Source organism: Anomaloglossus baeobatrachus, chromosome 10 (assembly GCF_048569485.1).
Source record: "Anomaloglossus baeobatrachus isolate aAnoBae1 chromosome 10, aAnoBae1.hap1, whole genome shotgun sequence".
Classification (NCBI taxonomy): domain Eukaryota; kingdom Metazoa; phylum Chordata; class Amphibia; order Anura; family Aromobatidae; genus Anomaloglossus; species Anomaloglossus baeobatrachus.
Window position 1 is genome coordinate 57,871,485 of NC_134362.1, and position 10,457 is coordinate 57,881,941.

Consider the following 10,457-nt stretch of genomic DNA (forward strand, 5'->3'; position numbering starts at 1 on the left):
CCGCAGTGTTCCATGGCAGCGGCGGTCAGTGCGGCAGTCCCTATACATAAACACACTCAGCAACGCTGAGTGTGTAATGGCACATATTAACCCGGTCCCCGGTGCACTAGCACACCCAGCAAAGCTGGAGTGTTGCTGTGCGCGGTCCCCACGGGGACACAGAGTACCTCCAAGTAGCAGGGCCATGTCCCTGAACGATACCCGGCTCCTATCCAGCAGGCTCCACAGGAGTTGTGGATGAAGCACGGTCTCAATGCCTGGAGACCGATAGGATCCCACTTCCACCAGAGCCCTGAGGGGGATGGGGAAGGAAAGCAGCATGTGGGCTCCAGCCTCCGTACCCGCAATGGATACCTCAACCTTACAACACCGCCGACAAGAGTGGGGTGAGAAGGGAGCATGCTGGGGGCCCTATATGGGCCCACTTTTCTTCCATCCGACATGGTCAGCAGCTGCTGCTGACCAATCTGTGGAGCTGTGCGTGCGTGTCTGACCTCCTTCGCACAAAGCAAAAAACTGAGGAGCCCGTGGGAGCACGGGGGGTGTATAGGCAGAAGGGGAGGGGCTTAACACTTTTGAGTGTAATACTTTGTGCGGCCTCCGGAGGCATAGCCTATACACCCAATTGTCTGGGTCTCCCAATAGAGCGACAAAGAAAAAAGTAGAAATTACAGGACGATCTAATTTGTATGACCTTCATAAGGACAATTCATAATGTGACTCTGTAGTGTGTATAGCCCCCTACATGGCTGTGTGCATTCTCAACAACATCTAGGCACATTACTGATGAGATGAAACATTGTGTCCTTCTGGAGGTCTCCTCCACGACCTGGATCAGGGGATCAGTAAGCTCATGGACAGTCTATAGCACTACTCAACAGCGTTGGGTGAAATGATACATTGTGTGCCAGAGGTTCTCAATTGGATTCTGGTTTGGGGAACATAAGGATCAGTCCATTGGTATCAATGGCTTGTTGTACAGGAGCTGCCTGTACACATTGGCCATGACCTGCAGTAGAAGAAACCCAGGGCCCACTGTACCAGTGTAAGGTCAACGGCTCTAACAGCAGCTATTCACTTGTAGTTTTGTGGGACCCCCCAAGGATATGCCTTCCCCAGCCCATCACTGACCCCCCCCACCACCTCCTGATTCTGCAGGAAGCCTAATGTTCACCCTGGCATCACCAAACTCTTTTACGACTGTCAAAACTGATATGTTCTCTTCACAGTAGGAATGAAGTTTAAATAGATCGCCAATAAGTCACAGGTGATATTATAAGAGCCTCTTGGTTTGTTTTCATTTTTTTTTTTTTATTTAAATAATGAAAATGTTGAAAACGGACGAGATTGGGATACCCCACAGCAACCAGCTAATTCTACACAGACATTGATTTCTAGATAGAATATTAATAAATATAGGTATGACACCTTCATAGAAATAATATTAAATAAATAATAAATTAATAGAAATAATAAAGAATTAATTAATAGAAATGGATAGAAAAACGTCACATTTTTATTAGCACAAATTGTAGGCTTTTGACAAACAGCACTGACAATAATCACAGATAATGACAGTGGTTACAGTATAACATTACAAAAGAATCTAACAGTCCTTCATGAAAAAGTCTCAGTCAAAATGTCCTTTATAAAGTTGTGCAGGTTGAGCAAATTCAGCTCAGGGTTCTTCCATCGCCTTGTGCAAGTCCATAACGAAAGTCGACTCCAGTAGTATATTAGAACGATCCTTTTAGTCTACGGCGGAAAACAGGCAACGCTCTTGGTCGGCAAGTGGGCAATCCGAAGCCGCGGTGAGGAGACGTGAAGAAGAGGAATCCTGGAAAGGGTGGAATCCAGAGTCTTGATGAAGATGGAGGATACGATCGCCGCCGAGAATAATGTTACCAAAGCGCTGAGACAAATTTGATGCAGTGAAAGTCTGTGAAAGAATAGAAACTTTATTAAATTTCAGAGCATACTAGAAAACAGACAGTCGAAAAATTACTAAAAAGGGAAAATCCTTCTAATCTATAGTCCCCCTGAGCTCCATCCCTGCTCCCGACATTATCCGGTCATAGACCTGTGAGGAGATGAAGCATCGGACAGTGTCCGTCGTCACCACAACACCATCTTATGTCACTAGTGTCCAAGTCAAAATCTTTTCACAGTCCTGTAGAAACATATACCCTAAAGTGGTGTTTCCAAGATTCTACATGAGAATTTCCTTAACTCTAATGATAAAAAAACAGCAGTAAAAGATGACAACCCTCCCCACCATCAAGAACATATACAATTACCACAATCTAAAACAAGTATATATTCACCACAGTAAGAAGGCTCCGTTACACTTTTGGTGTAATACTTTGTGTGGCCTCCGGAGGCATAGCTATACACCCAATGGTCTGGGTCTCCCAATGGAGCGACAGAGAAATATACAATTACCACAATCTAAAACAAGTATATATTCACCACAGTAAGAAGGCTCCTAGCAATCATCAGTCCCATCATTCAGGGGTCTTCATACTTGTACTGCTGAGATTAATAAGAAAAAAAAATCGCCCCCAGACCCTCTCTACGTAAACACATGGTTACTGAATAATAACAGCCTACTTGCATTGTCTAGGTGTAATTATTCCTCAGCTACTTTCTTCTTCTGAAACTGATCTGAAAAATACAAAAAGAAAATCTTCCCCCCGCACTCCCCTCATCCAAAATCAAACCTACCAACTCCCATTGTCTCAAAATCACAAATCTGTAACTAACCAACATAGAACATTCTCAGTCGTCAGAAATCCGTCATCCAGGTCATCATTTTCACATCAATATTCTTTTCTCTTTAGTATAAGATCAATAAAGTGAAATAAGATGGTGGTCTCACGTTTCTGGTTGAGGGCCCTGTGCCAAATTCGGAGATCTTCATGGACTCTGATGATAAAAACCAGTAAAGCAATCCACCCCCCCCCACCCTAAATACCTTTCACAACAATACAAAATGGTAAACAATTCATAGCCATAATTTGTATAAATTTACCACAGTAAGGAGGTCACTAGTAATCGTACAGCCATCATACAGGGGTCTTCACTACTGAGATAAACAGGGAAGACCATCGCCCCCAAACACAACCAAAACGTCTCACAATTTGGACACACTCAGTTTACTTGCATCTTGTGGGGGTCATTATTTCTCATTCACTTTATTCTACCCGAGATCCAAGAATACCAAACGGATCTGAAAAAGACCAAAGAACAAATCCTTCCCTGCACTCTACTACAACGATGAGTTAACTGTAATCCACATAAGATAATTACCCCAAACCTTCCTTAAAATGAAATGCTCATTTGAAACCACTGTTGCTTTACAATGATCCTGTACTTCTATATATTAGGGGCTTCATTCTTCAACTACTTTGTTCTACTGGAAACAGATCTAAAAAATAGTAAGTGAGAAAACCCTTCCCTGCACTCACCTCCTCCTCTGCTCCTGACATTATCCGGTCATAGATCTGTAATTAATTATAGCATTGGAAAATCTCCATCGCTGCCACAACTCAACTTATCTCACTAATGTTTCCATTTCAACATATTTTCTCAATAGTATACAATCTACAAAGTATGATATACTGGTGGTCTCACGTTTCTAAATGGGAGATCTGTGCCAAATTCAGCGATCTGCGTAGACCCTTATGATAAAGAACAGTAAAGCAGCCCCCCACCTTCCCCACCCTAAATATCATCTTTTACAACAATACAAAATGGTAAACAGTTCCTGCCCATAATTTGTATATTTACCACAGTAAGGAGGTCACTAGTAATCTTCAGAGCCATCATACAGGGGTCTTTAAACTTGAACTGCACTACCAAGATAAAAAGTGAAGACAAACGCCCCCAAACACAACCAAGACTTCTCACAATTTGGACACAATGCTGCTTAAGATCCACGGGTCATTATTCTGCAAACAATATATTCTACTGGAGAGCCAAGGAGAACAAACGGATCTGAAAAATATCAAGAGAGAAAACCCTTCCCTTCACTCACCTCCTCCTCATCTTCTGCTCCTTCCCTTCTCCTCACACAGGAGCTGCTGAGAACCAGAAGACAATCGCCCCAAACCCACAAAGTCACATGTCACTTTGGAAACACTATTGCTTAAGAATGATTTTGTACTTGTATATCTCTGAGGCTGCATTCTGCATTTACTTTGTTCCACTGGAGCCACTAAACAGATCTGAAAAATATCAAGGTAGAAAACCCTTCGCTGCACTCACCTCCTCCTCATCCTCCTCTGCCCCCAGCATTATCCGCTCATAGATCTGTAAAGAATTCCAGAATTGGAAGAAAAATCTCCCCACACATCACAACCGCGACTTATGTCACTAATATTTTCATGTCAAGATCTTTTCTCTACTATAGGATTAATAAAGTACAAGATGGTGGTCTCATGAGCTTAGATTTCTGGATGGGGGTCCTTTGCTTTCTTTAGCTCTGAAGATAAAAAAATAGTGAAGAAAAACAGCACACCCCCTTCAAGAACAATCGTTTACATCAATATATACAGATAAACAACTCCAGTGTAATCTGGAGAAATATTTTAGATTTACCCCATAATCCGGTTCCCCGCAATCTTCACTGGTATCACACACAGGGCGATCGAAACACGAACATCACTGTTAGGATCAACAAGAAAACAAATCTCCCCAAGATACTAACTCCTCTACACAATTGTTCGCACCGCTGCTCGTGTGTGATGATTGTCTGCATATTTTGGTGGCCGTATTCTTCATACAATGTGTTTTACTGAAGGGCCACTGATAACAAATGGATCTGAAAAATATCAAGGTAGAAAACCCTTCCCTGCACTCACCTCCTCCTCCTCATCCTCCTCTGCTCCTGGCATTATCCGGTCATAGATCTGTAAAGATTTCCAGAATTGGAAAAATCTCACCACACATCACAACTGCAAGGTATGTCACTAATAATTGTCAAGATTTTTCCTCTATTGAATAAAGCATGAAAGATGGTGGTCTCACGTTTCTGGATGGGGGTCCTTTGCCTTCTTTAGCTCTGATGATAAAGAACAATTACGCAAAACAAGCCCCCCTCCTTTTCCCTTCAAGAACAATCATTTACAGCAATCTATACTGGTAAACATCACTGTAATCTGGACACATATTTTTGATTTACCCCATAAGCCGGTTCCCGCAATCTTCAGTGATATCACACAGGGCGATCAAAACACAAACTTCACTGTTGGAAGCAAAAACAAATCGCCCCAAACACTCTGTAACTGCCCTGAAGATTTGGACATGGTGTTGCTCAGGTTTGATTTCTGCTTATTGTGTGGCCAAATTCCTCATCCACTGTATTATACTGGAGAATCACTGATAGACGGATCTGAAAAACATCAAGGGAGAAAATCCTTCCCTGCACTCACCTCCTCCTAATAGTAAACGCCAATTCCCCCTTTCTTTGTCGCTCTATTGGGAGACCCAGACAATTGGGTGTATAGGCTATGCCTCCGGAGGCCGCACAAAGTACTACACTCAAAAGTGTTAAGCCCCTCCCCTTCTGCCTATACACCCCCCGTGCTCCCACGGGCTCCTCAGTTTTTTTGCTTTGTGCGAAGGAGGCAGACATGCACGCACAGCTCCACAGATTGGTCAGCAGCAGCTGCTGACTATGTCGGTTGGAAGAAAAGTGGGCCCATATAGGGCCCCCAGCATGCTCCCTTCTCACCCCACTCTTGTCGGCGGTGTTGTTAAGGTTGAGGTATCCATTGCGGGTACGGAGGCTGGAGCCCACATGCTGCTTTCCTTCCCCATCCCCCTCAGGGCTCTGGGTGAAGTGGGATCCTATCGGTCTCCAGGCACTGAGACCGTGCTTCATCCACAACTCCTGTGGAGACTGCTGGATAGGAGCCGGGTACCGTTCAGGGACATGGCCCTGCTACTTGAAGGTACTCTGTATCCCTGTGGGGACCGCGCACGGCAACACCTCAGCTTTGCTGGGTGTGCTAGTGCACCGGTGACCGCGGCGCTGACCGGGTTAAACTGTGCCATTACACACTCAGCGTCGCTGAGTGTGTTTATATGTAGGGGCTACCGCGCTAACCGCCGCTGCCATGGGAAACTGCGGCGCGGCTGGGACTTGTAGTTCGCCGGGGACTTCGGCGCCGGACACGCTTTTACTGCGGCCACACTTATACTCGAGTCCCCGGCTTTCTTGCGGCCTAGTTTCCTTTTCTCCCGCCCCCAGCCCTGACAGGCAGGGGAAGGGCGGGACGCTGAACGGAACGAGCAGCACTGAGGGCTGGAGTATGATTTGCATACTCCACCCCCCTCACTGTGCACAGTGTGAGCACCAGTTCCCGCACTTTCTCGGCCACGCCCACGGCTCCCTCCTCTCGTCAGGACGCCGCAGCCATTCCTGTCAGCTCCTCCGACGCTGCAGAGAGGGACAAACCCTGGGAGACCCAGACACGGTCTCTGGTGGCCTCACAACCGCTTTAGGCGGGTGGTAAGCAGCACCTGTGGTGCTAGCCCCATGGTGCTGTAGTGTATTGATACATTATTTGTTTATAGTATATACTTTACACTGTATGAGCACAGTTCATTCTGGCTATATACCCTATTGTGTTACTCAGGGAAAACAATAGCATGGCGCCCACAAAAGGCAGGGGTGCCAAAACACAGACTTATTATGCTGCCTGCGCCGCTTGTACGACCCAGCTGCCGGCAGGTTCCATTGACCCTCATTGTGTGCAATGTTCGACCCCTGTGACACTTCTTCAGCCAGAGCCTCTGCTAAGAGGGGCCCAGGGGGAGCCACCTGTTGACACTGTCCAGGTGACGGGGACGGAGTTTGCAAAACTCTCTGAGACTATGGCTAAGATACTAGAAGCCTTGCAGTCCAGGCCGGTATCTCAGCAAAAAGACTCTGTTGAATCATTGTTCCCTGGCCCCCCTCAGTTGGACCAACAATGTCCTCCCGGGGTATCTCATACATCCCAGGCTGAGGGTTCTGACTTAGACCCCAGCCCCAGACCGACTAAGCGGGCTCGCTTAGGCGGGCTTTGCACGTTGCAACATCGGTAACAATGTGTTACCGATGCTGCAGCGATAGTCCCGCCCCCGTCGCACGTTCGATATATAGTGAAAGCTGCCGTAGCGATTATTATCGCTACGGCAGCTTTACACGCACATACCTGCCGTGCGACGTCCCTCTGGCCGGCGACCCGCCTCCTTCCTTAGGGGGCGGGTCGTGCGGCGTCACAGTGACGTCACACGGCAGGCGGCCAATTGAAGTGGAGGGGCGGAGATGAGCAGGATGTAAACATCCCGCCCACCTCCGTCCTTCTCATTGCAGCCGGGAGGCAGGTAAGGTGAAGTTCCTCGCTCCTGCGGCTTCACACACAGCGATGTGTGCTGCCGCAGGAGCGAGGAACTACATCGTACCTGTCGCTCCCCCGGCATTATGGAAATGTCGGAGGCTGCAGCGATGATACGATGACGACGATTTTGCGCTCGTTCATCGTATCATCTAGGATTTACACACTACGACATCGCAAGTGACGCCGGATGTGCGTCACTTTCGATTTGACCCCACCGACATCGCACCTGCGATGTCGTAGTGTGCAAAGCCCGCCTTAGAATTTCCCTCGACATCATATTGTTCAGGGTCTCAGCGGGGGGAATCTCTGGTTGATGATGCGGAGACAGCTGATCAGGATTCTGATCCTGAGGGCGCTCTCAATCTTAATACTCCAGACGGGGACGCCATAGTGAACGATCTTATTGCGTCCATCAATCAAATGCTGGATATTTCTCCCTCAGCTCCTCCGGCGGAGGAGTCGGCTTCTCAGCAGGAGAAATTCCGTTTCAGGTTCCCCAAGCGTACACCGAGTATGTTTCTAGACCACTCTGATTTCAGAGAGGCAGTCCAGAATCACCATGCTTGTCCAGATAAGCGTTTTTCTAAGCGCCTTAAGGATACACGTTATCCTTTTCCCCCTGACGTGGTCAAAGGTTGGACTCAGTGTCCCAAAGTGGATCCTCCAATCTCCAGACTGGCAGCTAGATCCATACTTGCAGTGGAAGATGGGGCCTCGCTCAAAGATGCCACTGACAGGCACATGGAGCTCTGGTTGAAATCCATCTATGAAGCTATCGGCGCTTCTTTTGCCCCAGCATTTGCAGCCGTATGGGCGCTACAAGCTATCTCAGCAGGTCAAGCGCAAATTGAAGCAGCCACATGCACGGCCGCGCCACAAGTGGCATCCATTACCACCCAGACCTCGGCAATTGCGTCTTACGCTATTAATGCTGTCCTGGACTCTGCGAGCCGTACGGCGGTTGCGGCCGCCAATTCGGTGGTACTCCGCAGGGCCTTGTGGCTACGGGAATGGAAGGCAGATTCTGCTTCCAAAAAGCGCTTAACCAGTTTGCCAATTTCTGGCGACAGGCTGTTTGGCGAGCGTCTGGATGAAATCATCAAACAATCCAAGGGAAAGGATACATCCTTACCCCAGCCCAAACAGACCATACCCCAACAGAGGAGAGGGCAGTCGAGGTTTCGGTCCTTTCGGGGCGCGGGCAGGTCCCAATTCTCCTCGTCCAAAAGGTCTCAGAAAGAACAAAGGAACTCTGATGCATGGCGGTCTAAGTCACGTCCTAAAAAGACCACCGGAGGCGCCGCTAACAAAGCGGCTTCCTCATGACTTTCGACCTCCTCTAGTAGCATCCTCGGTCGGTGGCAGGCTCTCCCGCTTTTGCAACACCTGGCTGCCACAAATAAAAGACCGCTGGGTGAGAGACATTCTGTCTCACGGTTACAAGATAGAGTTCACCTCTCGTCCCCCGACTCGATTCTTCAGGTCATCCCCGCCTCCCGAGCGAGCCGAGGCTCTTCTGCAGGCGCTGCGCACTCTGAAGGCAGAAGGAGTGGTGATCCCTGTTCCTCTTCAGCAACAGAGCCACGGTTTTTACTCCAACTTGTTTGTGGTGCCAAAGAAGGACGGGTCTTTCCGTCCTGTCCTGGACCTGAAACTGCTCAACAAACACGTAAAAACCAGACGGTTCAGGATGGAATCCCTCCGCTCCGTCATCGCCTCAATGTCCCAAGGAGATTTCCTTGCATCGATCGATATCAAAGATGCTTATCTCCACGTACCGATTGCTCCAGAGCACCAGCGCTTCTTGCGCTTCGCCATAGGAAACGAACACCTGCAATTCGTGGCACTGCCGTTCGGCCTGGCAACAGCCCCACGGGTTTTTACCAAGGTTATGGCTACTGTAGTAGCGCTCCTACACTCGCAGGGTCACTCGGTGATCCCGTACTTGGACGATCTGCTGATCAAGGCACCCTCTCAAGAGGCATGCCAACGCAGCCTCGACGCTACCCTGGAGACTCTCCAGGGTTTCGGGTGGATCATCAATTTTCCAAAGTCAAATCTGACACCGGCCCAATCGCTGACATATCTTGGCATGGAGTTTCATACCCTCTCAGCGATAGTGAAGCTTCCGCTGATCAAGCAGCAGTCACTACAGAAAGGGGTACAATCTCTCCTTCAAGGCCAGTCACACCCCTTGAGGCACCTCATGCACTTCCTGGGGAAGATGGTGGCAGCAATGGAGGCAGTCCCTTTCGCGCAGTTTCACCTGCGTCCCCTTCAATGGGACATCCTACGCAAATGGGACAGGAAGCCGACGTCCCTCGACAGGACCGTCTCCCTCTCCCCCTTTCCTCCATCACTGATCCTGGCATTATCCGGTCATAGATCTGTAATGAACTCTTACATAAGAAAATCTTCATCATCCCCTAATTACAACTTATGCCAATTACATATTCATATAAGAGATCCTCTCTTCGTATTATAAGAGCGATGAATTATAATAATATGGGGGTCTCACATTTCTGGTTGGGGTCTCTTAGCCTTCCTCAAGCTCTGATGATAAAAAAAACAAGAAACAAAACAGCCCCCCACCCCTTCAAGGAAAATAACTTACAACAATACAACATTATATACTGGGAAACTACTCCAGTGATGATAAAGAACAGGAAAACAAAACTCCCCCCCCCTCAAGAAAAACACTTTCCAGCAATATACAGCATCTATAGCACAATATATATTTGTATATTCACCACAGTAATCAGGATGTAGCAATCTTCAGTGATATCATACAGGGGTCCTCACACAGGACTGCCCCGATACCCACTGGAACTCATCTCACAATGTGGACACACAGTCGCCTACTTGCACTGAAGGGCTGTATTCCTCAACCACATGCATTTATTGGAGGGTCACTAATCTGAAAAACATCAAGAGAAAACCCTTCCTTGTACTCACCTTCTCCGTTCCTTCCCTTCTCCTCACACAGGAGCTGCTGAGATACATAAGACAATCGCCCCAATCCCACAAAGTCACATGTCACTTTGGAAACACTATTGCTTAAGAATGAGT

The 10,457-nt window shown here is 47.7% G+C and overlaps 1 long non-coding RNA gene across 1 annotated transcript; it reads right to left on the reverse strand.

The window, feature by feature from the left end:
- Nucleotides 1-1,496: 1,496 nt before the first annotated feature.
- Nucleotides 1,497-7,385, reverse strand: LOC142255271 (uncharacterized). Its single transcript, XR_012727392.1, has 2 exons — nt 3,032-7,385; nt 1,497-1,939 (listed from the first exon to the last, which is right to left on the reverse strand). It is a non-coding gene; the product is annotated as an uncharacterized LOC142255271 (long non-coding RNA).
- Nucleotides 7,386-10,457: the final 3,072 nt, after the last annotated feature.